Consider the following 12,710-nt stretch of genomic DNA (forward strand, 5'->3'; position numbering starts at 1 on the left):
GATGGATGTACGGTGTACGGCTTGCAGTCCCCCTCTAGTGGCAAGACCAAAGTTTATTGCCGAAAGAGCCTTTGACATAAAGAACTGGGATCTTTCCACACAGTTAAAAATGGTTCAGCTAAAAGGGGTCCCTACTGCAGAGAACACATCTGGGATATCGTTTTATGCAACCAATACACTTCCTATTATGAAGCTATTCCTCCAGCAACCTCCTGGGGAGTCTATTTAAACACATCCTCTATCGTTCTGCAGTCACGTCCTGCTGCGTTACACAGGACACAAAAGCCTTCTTGATTCTCCACTTCCTTCACAAGAAACCTTCCTATCAAACAGCAACACACCTGTAAAGTTTTATTTTTACCGCGGGGAAGCTGCAGTCCAAGCAATACTTTTTACGCTGTGGGCTATGAGCACTTGGGCTCCTGGACATCCTCAAGCCAGTGAGAGCTTCCCGACCAGATGCCCTGACAGCTGTGTTTCCTCTAGTGCTGCATGGGAAGCAAACCATGAAGGGGAGAGAGCGAGCTGCTTCAGAAAAAAACATGGCCTGGGCAGCTGCTATCTTTGGTACATCTTTAACTTGGCATTATTTTTAGCTGTAGCCAGTGTGTAGGAGAGAAAGAACCTGATCAGTGGAAATTAAGCACAGTTTGACACTCATGCAGGGATGTGCGCTAATTGCTGCGGTTGGCATTTGACTTGAGTTTTGCTCAGCAAGCTTTCAACTTAAAAGAGGATGTTCACTGAAGTTTCTGTACAGGCTAATTTTGTTAAACTGAAGTTTAAACAAACAACACTACAAAACCCAGCATTTTTCCTTTGCCCCTTATGGAGGCATCTGCACTGCAAATGAAGGAACACACACGTTCTGCTTTACTCATCTGTTCCCTCATGTCACATGATTGTTAAAGGTTACGATCCAAAGAAACAACACTTTCTTTTTCCTTGAGTTTCTATTAGTAAACACACTAGAAGAACATTTCAGGTCAAGACAGAGAACGTAGCCTGCCTGTAGGTTTCTTTTCCCCACTGGCTCTGCTTTCCCTGCTCCAACAAACACACTTTCTGTCCCTACTTCACTCCCATACATTACCACAGCATCTACGATGCTAACCAGATTTTGCAGCAAACATCTTTCCTCAAGGATCATTTTCAGCATGCCTCTTTTCTCCCTGCTGCCTTTCTCGCTTGCTGCAATGTTACTATAAACTTCTGCCGTCACTTGATCATCCTTCTTCAAACTGCCCTTTGCTAAAACGTCTATAAAACCTCAACAGTATTTAGATAAGTGATGTACTAAGACTATTACTCACTGCACAGGTCAGTATTATCTCATCAGTTCCTGTGCTCCCCCATCTGTAGCCATCTGTTGTCTTGGGTTATACAGAAATGCACGTTCTTTCTCATAAGGCCTTTTTGGTTTGCTTTTTTTTTTTTCCACAGCACCTGGCACAACAAGGTCTTGGATCCAAAGCTTAAGAGCCTCAACTGCTATAGCAATACAAACAACAAATATAAACCAGTGACTCAGCCAAAATTTTTCAATGTTTAAAGCACAAATGGTCAAAAACTTTTGCTTGCCAGGCCATGGACTTTGGCCTGCAATGAGAAACAGAAGACCCAGGTTCTTGTGCTACCTGTGCCCACGTTTCAGACTTTTGCTAAACTATTTCAATTTGGAGCTCTTCAGTTAAAGAATTTTCCCTAAACGAGTTTAGTCACAAGTTGAGATTGTGACTGGGCCAGGACTGGACACAAGACAAAAATATTTTGAAAAGCTTGGAATTGCTGAAGTACCCACTCAGGTTTGCTCAGTTTGATGTGCATGTCTCTAATTTCTTGCTGACATTAAGTCCTCAAAGTAGCACTTCAAACTAAAGCGTGATACCAGCTGGCTAGCAGGAGATCCTGTCCCATAGGGCAACACTCTGTCTTCAGTAAGAGCCACGTTCCTCAGCAGCTGTCCAGGCACAGGCACCAACACTTCAGTTACTGCAGGTAGCGGTGGTGGATGACAGTCTCCAGCAATGCTGGCTACTATGAGCACTCTGAACTGTATTTATTTCCTACTGAATAAGTGCGACAACTACTTACTTATCTTTGAAGGGGCTTACTGGCGGCAAGACACCTAGAAATAAAAAAAACCAAACAACCCACCCTTATTGCTCTGAGATGTTAATCATGGCTGAACGCTTCACAGACACAGATCAATTTTGTGCTGCCATCTCTGTGCCCAGGACAGAGCTTTTGGGGAGAAGTGCAGAACAACTCCCACAGGAACACATTTCAGTCTTTTCTCAGCTCTAGGCATCCTGCTGGGATGAATCTTACTTAACTTGTACACTGAGCACCATCTACGTTTACAAAATGAACCACTAGCACTACAACTTCATGGACTATCCCAAGGTGTTCAACAACAGGAGGGTTTTGTGACAGCCTGTAGACAACCTAACATCCCTGGTGTAGGGCTGAATTTGCCTGCCTGCCTCTTGGAAGAAGGAAAAAAAAAAACCCTAAAACCTAAACCCACATCTGCAGGGAGGGGAGGAATCATTCATTTCCCAGGCTAACTGTAAAGGGAAAGGATAGATACAAATAACTGTGAGAACTTCACCACAATCCTGGGACCCTGGCAAAGGGAAACTTGCCAGATGTCATGCTGGCAAAGTGATCAAAGGAGCACAGTAAATGCAAGTCATCTGGCAATGGCAATGCAGCACTGACCAGAGGCCTGGACTTAACAGAGAAACACAGTTAAAAATACATATAGTCACTGCTGTCAACTCCAAGCGTGAACAATTATTATCCAGACATTCACATACTGTTTACTGTGCTCTGCCATTAAAGACATTAAACAAATGCACACTACACAAATCCGACCTGTATTTGTACTTCATCTGCTATTAAAAAACACACGTGTGATTTGGTACACTGCTGTACCACACTGAGAATGTATAAATATATTAGAAAAGAGGGATGGGAGCTGACTCCGCTCTGATTTCATGGTACCAAGGGTAAAACTGGTCATTTTGTTCTGTGTGCATTCAGCACCTAGCACAATGGAGCCTCAGTCCAGGGCTGTGACTCCAATGCTCTACAACGCAAATAATCAATCATTTAACATTCCCAGACCTCTGCAAGACTTCCAGCATTTAAAAATAACTTGAAAATTCTGGTTACGTGACCAAAAGTGCCTAGGTCACTTGGTGTTGTGGGCACTCAAGGGTCTTTCAAAAAAAATCAGTAGTGCTAATTCCTCATCTCCAACAAAAGCACAAAGGAGATTAAAAAACCCAAACAACAAACCCAATAATCTGTCGAGCCCCTTTCCTTAGCCATTACAGGCAGAGCAGTAATGTCTGTAACACTGTCCTTGTACGTGCTACCAAAGAACACAAGAGAGGCTTTGAAACGAGTCCCTTTACAGTCAGCTTCACCCAGATCAGAGCTCTGGACAGCAAGTCCAAGTGCATTTGTGCAGTTCACAGGCACTGCCGGGGTCGACACCAGAAGGCACAGAGCTGCTTAATTAATTGCTCCCTTTCTGGGACTGTATTTCGCTCTGCCCAGTTCTCTGGGAAAATCCGAGAGCTTAATGTGGAGGCCAAGAAAATACCCACAGCACTCCCTCTGACACACTGAAACGCTGCAAAAGCCAGGGCCCTATCCCGCAACACGCTGAGCTTGCTTGTCCCAGCCCAGAGAAAGGCTTAGCCACCTTCTAGGTCCAGGCTCACAAGAGTCCCTTTGGATGCAGACAGGAGAGCTTGGATGTGTTCCTGGAGCAGAGCCATCCTCCACATGGGCCATCGCTTGGTGGAGGCTCATTCCTGCACAGGCTGCATTTGTGATCTCCACCCTATTAACATCCAAGAAGGGAGAAACTTTGGACTTTTCACCCTTATTTTACATGCTACTAAAATCCTCTTCAGAAGCAGCTACCTCTCCCCCTTTGAGAGCTTTGAGAGCCACACAGAATGAAAGCTCATTTCATTTGAACTCGACAATTCATTACTGAGGCAGTGATAGAAACCAACAGAGAAGTATAAAGTATCTGTGCCCAAAGCTGCTTAAAATCATCCTTTTAATTGAACTCCCACAATGTTTGTAGGCCTGAGCATCTCTGCTTTACTGTCAATTTTTACACTGCAATCCAAATAAAGTTAATTGTGCTGACAGTTCCCAAGCCAGGAATGGATTGTGCTCCTTTTCTGAGCCAGGACTTCAATGCTGCTACCGGGGTAATAAAGACTTATTTGTGCTGTCGAACCAAGGGCCTATAACTCTGAGCAAGGCTATAAATCAAGAAGATGCAATCCTTGCACAGTCAGCTTACAGCCTATGCCAAGGTCACACCACACAGTAGTGACACAGCTGGAGGCAGAAGCTGGTTGTTGTGACTCAGGGCTAAGCACTAAACCACAACAGTACACACAGCTATTCATTGTACAGTGCTCTTGTTCCCACCCCAAAATATTACAGGTGTCTGCACAAACACACACACAGAGTGACTACTCGGACAAGGTCTGCAGTAAAGAGTAAGCTGAAAGGCGATTTGTACCAAATCTTACCTTTGGGCACGTTAAACGAACACAGCATGTGACCCTTTAGCACACTACGTTCCCTGGCACCATCATCCACCAGCCACCCCTAAAATCCAGATCGCAAGAAAAATCTTCTAACTCAAGGACAAAACAACATGTGATGTCAGCAAAGGAAGAAAGGAGAGCAAGGTGACCGTAAAGCCCAGGAGCTTAGCTTTGTCAGCCACACTGTCCTTTCCCTTAGGAAAGGAAGAAATTAATAAAGCAAGCCCTCTGATTTAATTCCACTCTGTTCTGGCATGACCATATTCATTTTGAGCATGGAGAACCTGTCTGCTCCCTCAAAACAAGCAGATGACTTTGCTCAGCTGCCAGGAGGCACCAGCTAGCTGCAGAGCTTGACCCAAGCACAACTGGGATTGTTCAGGTGTGCTGAAATTTGTACACTGGAAGATGTTCTGGCCCAGAGCAAGAAACCACATGCACGCAGACACCCATTCAAGCATACTGATCCAGTGCCTCCAGGGTCTAGTTTCTGGAGAAGCTGGAAACCCTGGGCTCCTTGTGATGCTCATGAGGTACAGGTGTCCAGGAGTTTGGAGGGAGAATATTTTACATCCTTGAGCTGGGTAGACTGTGTTAAAATAAAACCTCAGAGTTGGACAGACAGAAATGGTTGGGTTTTAACCTTAAAGTAAAAATGATGCTCCCATTACTATTGTTTGGTGGTTTGGATTTTGCGCAATGAAAATGCACATTTCTGCTGAAAAGGGGGAATGGGTAGGGCTGAATTTTACCCAGAAAAAAAAGCAGAAAAAGGAGTTTTAAAAGAGTCTTCCTAGAACATGCCACTTCTGTCTGCCCTCTGAGGAAGCACAGATGAGAAAAGCTGCATCTTGACAAGGGCTTGTATAGCAGTACATGAGGCTTAAGCCTGGGCAGCAAAACTGGTGTGCTGAGTGCTAAGGTTTCAATTCATGCTGCAACGAGATGGGACTGTACTTCCTTTTTGTAAGCAGCCAAAAATAAATACATAAATTAACAACAACAAAAAAAAGCTGTCTAAGTTCCCAGACAGCGACTGGGAAGTGCCAAACTTCCCCCCCCCAGCCAGTCATACTGAAGCAGCACAGCATTTTCCCTCACTGCAATGGGCAGAGTCCCACTGTGCCCACAAAGTCACGTGCACAGCAGCTGGCACTCTCCTGCCACACTCCAGGACCAGCTCTCCACCTGCCACGTCCTCTGCTCTGGTTTCCGTGGCAAGAAGAGAAGATGATGGGACAAGGATCCCCCTCAGGTCTTGCTGGGATCAACCTCAGCTTGAAAATGATCCAGGCACACTTTAGTAATTAACAACGACGTGACTCATATATCCTAATTATTTGGCAAAGCACCCTGCATTTTGTTTATTAAACTTCACAGCACACCTAGACACTGTATTGTTAGTTTACAGATGGCAGGAGAATAGGGGAAAATCGAGACAAAGGAAACAAGAGTTACTCAGAGCCATACAATGTCTCCTGCTCCAGGTTTAAAGATCTCATCAGCCTGGGTCCTCCACCCTTTTATGTGACACTGCTGTATTTTATTCTCAGTGGAGTCTTGTTTTGTCCTAGTTTTGATATTATTACTTCTAATTAAAGTCAATAAAACGATCGATTAGCAATGATAACTCAAGCTGGGCTGATGAAAGCCACGAGAGTAGTTAAGCATTTATTCAAATAACCATTTCCCATGCCCTCGCAAACATAGATCTTCCACAAATGAGTGATATAAAACGTTTCAAAGATTTAAATAAAACAAGGAGCAAAGATGTTTTGAAAAACTTAATCATTCCAGTGACTCCTACTCTAAGCCACAAAAATACATTACCAACATGGTGTGGGGGAGCAATTGGGTTAAGTCGTTTTCCTTTCAGAATGGAACAAACACATGTTCTCCAGAAACTGCATTATAATAGCCATGAAGAGGATTTTTTTTTTTTTTTTTAAGATGGACACTGGTTCCATGAACTCTGCAAATATGAATCTCAGCAAGAAACTGCATCAGTGGGTGCATCACTGCAGGAAGAGAGTCACGGTTCAAGTCATATTTCAAAGTTTGGGTGGAGCTATTTAAAATCTCCAAGACCCCAAATTCTACAGTAAGTAAACAAAGTAAATAACTGTACTAAAATAAATACTAAAAGCTATATTGAATGGAACATGTTCCAGCTAACTATGATGTGTATCTATATCCATATTCTACTTCAGTGCAATGACAGCAAACCCTTGGAGAAATTCAGGGCACACACACTATTGGATTTGTGCACCTATTTTATGGAAAGTTGTGGGAGCAAATTAGGGATGAAGCTGCCTGCCTTAACATCTCATACTGGAGCCAATTCTTGGGGCACAGAGGCTCCCTGAGAAGCAGGAACGGCAGCCTGAGCACAAGGCACTTTCATGCTCTTGTAAGCTATCAAGTTTGCCACAGCACTGTAAGCCACCGATGGTCAGCTGAGCTGCAGGAACAGACCACCCATGGGCTTCTTGCTTGACTCAGTCATAAAACAAAACAGGTTTGCAGAAGCTACCATGAATGTGGCTACTATGGCACTGGGGACATGAGAGTAGAGGGTTCTAACAGCCCTACTGTAACTCACAAAGCCACAGTTTCTTAACCCCTTGCAGCTCTCATGGCTTTGTCTGGGCACACGTGTGAAGCTGAGCTGCAGGGCCCTACACAAACCTGGACGCTGAGGTCATCTGAGCCCACGGTACCTACAACTGCTTTGAACTGGGATGACAAGATGTTCAGAGAACACAAAGGGACTGTGCACTGGATTCAAGAGAGAAACATAATGGTTTATCTTAGCTTACTTGTAAAAGGAGGACCAAGAAATTCACCTGATGACACATTTCACCAGATGAGCATAAAACCTGTTTTCTGCTGCTACTTGCACTTGATAAAATAAAGAGCGTGTAGTCCAAGATGCTGCTTGGATGGATGGATCCCAGAGACATGGCTGAACTGTAGTTGCTCTCAGCATACTCGCCATGCTTCTTACAAGAAAATTACCTGCTTCCCCTCCCCAAAAAAGTGGAGAGGGAGAAAGGACCAACAGCACATCCATGCAGATTGTAAAGCTCCAACCACCCAAGCGACCCCGGGTTCACTGTTGTACCTACGCAGTTCATGCAATTGGCCTCCCAGTAATACATAGTCATTAACAATCCCTGCAGCAGTCATGAACCAGACTGAAGCATGTGGTAATTGATTAAAACCAGACATGTCACAGTTGCTTTTTATAGCTCCAATTAAGTGTCAGCCTAATTAATGGAAGTTAGTGTGCTAATTGTAAGAGTCTGCATTGTGAGTCAGACTCAAACAAAACGTTGTGCAAGAAATGTCAGAGATTTTTTTTTTTCAGGCATCCAAGATAAATAATTACACTTATTTTTGTTACTTCTTAGCAACAGGATTGTTATACAACTGGACATCATTCCTGCAGCTGCATTCAAAAGTATTTAAAAATTGTACAGCAAATATTTGCTTGAAGACAATGCAGTCTGTTTCATCATTAAGCAAGTTATTTTGGAATCAAATTTTAAGGCTGCATTTGCCAGACTGCTGAAAATGAAGCCTCTTTTATGGGAGGCAGACTCAAACACTTCTCTCTCCAGCTCCGCAGTGCTTTCTTGAACACCAACCCCAAATGACAGCTATCTCTCTCCATCTCTTCCATGCTTGGAAAAGCAGTGAAGTACCAGCACTTGAAAAGCGAAATCAGTGTGATCTCAGTATCTTCTGAAACCAACAGGAAACCCACTATTTCAACTCTCTACAAACTCAGGCAGACACAGCTAAAACCATGTGGATGTCTGAGATTTTTTTAGAGTCTCTCTGCAACAAGAAAAACCAGTTGCAAGACTGCAGAGAATATCTGGACTATGCAGAACAGCGGCAAAATCCAGGATGGTTTAGAAATCAAGGGGATGTGTTTGAAGAGAGGGGAGAGGGATTAATTATGTTTTAACTAAACTGATTTTGATAGGTAGACATTTACAGGCAGATGTCAGTATGAAAGGCTGAGATTTTAAGTTAGGAAGAAAAACACAGGTCCTGGGAAGAGATGTTGAACTGAAAGTAAACTAGAGAGATAATTCTCTGCGATGGTCTTGTGGACAAGATTGGTAGAAACGACAATAAGAATGAAGCCATGAATAAACTTAGGACAACAGGATAATTCAGGCTGTAAGGGACCTCAGTAGGTCGCTGGTCCAGTCTTCACTCAAAGCAGGGTCAGTGAGAAGGCCAGACCAGGCTGCTCAAGGCTTTATCTAGCTGGGTCTCAAAAACCTCTAAGGATGAAGAGTGAGTTTCTCTCAGCAATCTTTTCCAGTGCTTGACTGATCTCTTAATGATTTTATCCACTCAGAACTTCTCTTGTTTCAACTTATCCAAGTTGTCTTTTGTCCTCCTGTTGCTCACCACTGCAAAGAGTGGGTTTGTCTTCTGGATAACCTCCTTGCAGGTCCTAGAGGTTGCCCCTGATCCTTTTACTCATTTGCAAGGAACTTCAAGAGAATGTGAGATGAATGAGAGGAGAAACCTACTGAAAGCCTACTGATAAGTGAAAAGAAACAGAGCTAGAGAGAACAAGGAACGAGGTGATACCTTATTCTGTGATTTGCCCCCAGAGGTTTTAGGAAGAGGAGTTTTAGCCAAGCTCATAATGCAAAAGGCAGAACAAACAGTGCCTGGGATGAAACGTGGCACAAGGAAAATCAATGCAAAACAATGATGGAAACTACTAGAAAGAGGGGCTGAAAGGAGAGGAGCAGGTGGAACTCGTGGGAAGTGCAGATGGGTGAGAAAAAAAAACAGAGTAAATACAGCCAGTGAGTTATACTTGGCTGTCTCCAGTATGCCTCTGAATCATCTTCAGCTGTCACAGACCCTCCGGCCTAGTTCAGGTCCCCAAAGGGACCTTTATCCTCACTGGAGGATCATGGGGCAAGGAAATACCACAAGGACTTCACAACAAACCAATGACCTTTAAAACCAGTTATCAGGACACACAGAGTCCTACAAATTTCTACCACATACATTGGTTACTGACTCATCTGAGGTGGAGAAGACTAAAGAGGCGAGCTGTATTACTGAATAAAGACTTTTCTGGAGACCTTAAAGAGCCTATAGATTTACAGCAGCTGACAATGATTCAGACACCCTGAGCAGTCAACCTAAATGCTGTCACTGCAAAGATGAAGCACAATGAAATGAAAAGTTGTGCCAACTAGGCCGTCCATGTCATATTGAGAGACAAGATGAACTTCTCCGCCCTTGCCTTCAATAACAAGCATACACAGCACAGCAGACAATCAATACATACAGGAACATGTCCCTCCCCACTTTTCCTCAAAGAAAAAGATTTAAAAACCTCACAAATTATAAATGGCTCACTACTCTCTCTCGTTATTGGGAATAGCACCAAGCAGCTGTGCCATAAAATGGAGCCCTGAGCCCTGGACAACACTCAGACATGGGTACTCAGATGACACCCTCTGGGCTGCAGAGGAACTCTCAGCAAGGACAGCAGAAGACTTGGTTCCAGACACATCTGGTAAGTCTTTCCCATACCTCCGCTGCCCAGATTTTTCCAACCACAGTTTGGAGGTTGCTCATGAGCTCTGTAAAGCTAAAAGCTATCTCCAAACAGACGTGACTGCCTAGCTGACTCTGTCCCCTACTACATAAACCCCATGGACAAATTCCTCCCTCATACCTATCCTGCTCCACTCTTGGTTTCTAACGGATTCCGCAGGATCTGTCTCTGCATTCCCACAGCAAGTCACAACAGGATATGGGCCTGCATGGGGACGGGTCACCCAAGCGTTCCTACCTTTCTCTCCTCCCACAGATTCTCAGGGACCAGCAGTTCCTGAAAGCAGTTAGTCAATATTTTATTTAAGCTAAAGGGAATTTTTGAAGAATACTTCCTTTTCTGTGCATGAAAAATTTAGTCTGGCTAAAACAAAGGCTAAATTTCAAAGGATTAAATCCAAACCACATAAATCTTTACTGTTTTGGCTGCTCTGTTTATTGGGAAGATCAGAATATTTCCATTTTGGGGGAAAAAGGACTCCCACTTTTTACAACTCTGAAAGCATCATCACAACACATTCATTTGCCAAGCAGCCCTGGTTACTATTATGCAAAGATCACGTAGGACTCCCATTCACAGAGTAAGACTCAACTTGATAACCACAGATAAAACCTTCACAGCATCTAGAAGGTTAATACTGTGATGCATCACTATGGTGCTTCTGCATCTAGAAGATCTATTTTTGAAGACTGAAGGGATTCAACACCACTTGAGCTGCAGGCCTCAAAAACTCACTGTACTTCAATAAAAGGAACAGGTTCACTGAACAGCTATGCCCCATTATGAATAAACACAGCTTATCTAAATTTAGATGGCACTAGATCCATTTAAAATGACTGTAAGAACAACACGCTACTGTAAAATAGGAACATGGAGCTGTGATGTGCTGCACACTGAAGAGCATTGATTTTTTTACCCATCCTCAGAGAGCAAGGTGCACTTGAGTGATATCAGTGGAAAAAATGTTTAGCAGACAGGTCTTGCATCTGCCCACTTTAGCTTTCTGCTCCATCCCAGAGCAGGCTGTGTACTATTTAAAGAGAACAGACTGATGGAAGAGAGTGAGATTGTTTTCAAGTTAATCATTACAATCCATACTTTTTCTTCAGACTTATCTGATTCGTGGAATCACGTCTTTCGATAAAGGTCACTACGCATGACAGTCAATTAAGTCTAACACATCCTAATGCATGTCATCTCATCTTATTTCAGGGATGCAAAAAATCCACCACCCCTACAGTTAAACAGACCTCTTCCTCATTAAATTTCCCCAGCTAACGTCCAAGATGACGCATCAGCCTTTGGCTGCCAAGTGACCTGTGCTTCAGTCACAGCATCCAGGGCACCATGAGAAACATCCTGTCCATTGAGAACCCTTAGCTTACTGCAGCACACCGCCACCGTCTAGGTGTGTGAGCAGAGGCTGTCTCAGAGAGAACAAGCCAGGCAGAAAACAGCTTTCTGAAGAAAGTTATACCTTTATTATTTATACACAAGACTTGCCCTTTGAATATTTTCACTGCAGCTATTTAATAGCAGTCCATTAAATTGTGCAACAGCAATTAAATAAAAAACATTGGCTCTCAAGATTGGATATAAGGCATGGACGGCAAATGCTAAGACTATTAGAAATACTCAGAACCTCCACATGAAAAGGCAGATCTTCCAAGTTTACATTTTCTAAAGCTAGGACTTTATCTCTCTCATCTTCAGGAGATTTCCACTGGAAGTAACTAATCACTTTAAAAGCGATTTTAAAGTCACTACAAGCGCATGACAAATCCCCTTGGCAAGCAGCAAACCAACTGCAGTGCTACCTGCCTGAGATGTGGTCTCTGAGAGGCTTTATCAGCCATTCAGCTGGCAAGCAGTGATTTGGCTGAAGTACCATGTCTGAGGAGAAACCACATTGCAAGCACTTAGAAAACTGTGCCTTCAAATAAGGGATTGCGCTGATTTGACTCCATCTGTTTAATGTACTAATTTAGTTAATTTATTGGGAGAATTCAGTGTAGATGAGGACCAAACCCCCTAATCAAAGGGAACTTTGACAGACTGACACTTTCACCCCTAAAAACCTCAGTGAAATATTAACATTAAAAGCTTAAGGATAACTTGTTTTTAATCAAAGTCAGTTTTAACTATTTGACTAGGATCACTTTAGTGACTAGAATGAACAAAGACCAGATTTCAAGAAGAAATTTTTTTATGATGAGAGTGGTGAAACAGTGGCACAGATTGCCCAGAGAGGTGGTAGATGCCCCATCTCTGGAAACATTCAAGATAGGCTGGACGGGGCTCTGAGCAACCTGATCTAGTGGAAGATGTTCTGGCTTTTACAGGGAGGCTGGACTAGATGACCTTGAAAGGTCCCTTTCAACCCAAACCATTCTGATTCTATTCTATGATAAAGCATCGTGAAAGAAATGAAACAGGAGAAATGAGAATCGGCAGAAGAAACACAATGGGAAGACTGAAGGGAGACAGAAAAAGGAAACTTGAGAAAAAATGAG

At 43.3% G+C, this 12,710-nt stretch overlaps 1 protein-coding gene across 3 annotated transcripts in view; it reads right to left on the minus strand.

Annotated features, from left to right (window-relative positions):
* NARS2 (asparaginyl-tRNA synthetase 2, mitochondrial) overlaps positions 1-12,710 on the minus strand; it is a 52,019-nt gene that overhangs the window by 22,127 nt on the left and 17,182 nt on the right. The window lies entirely within an intron of this gene.

Source organism: Athene cunicularia (genome assembly GCF_003259725.1).
Source record: "Athene cunicularia isolate RWA chromosome 1 unlocalized genomic scaffold, athCun1 chr1_part1, whole genome shotgun sequence".
Classification (NCBI taxonomy): Eukaryota; Metazoa; Chordata; class Aves; order Strigiformes; family Strigidae; genus Athene; species Athene cunicularia.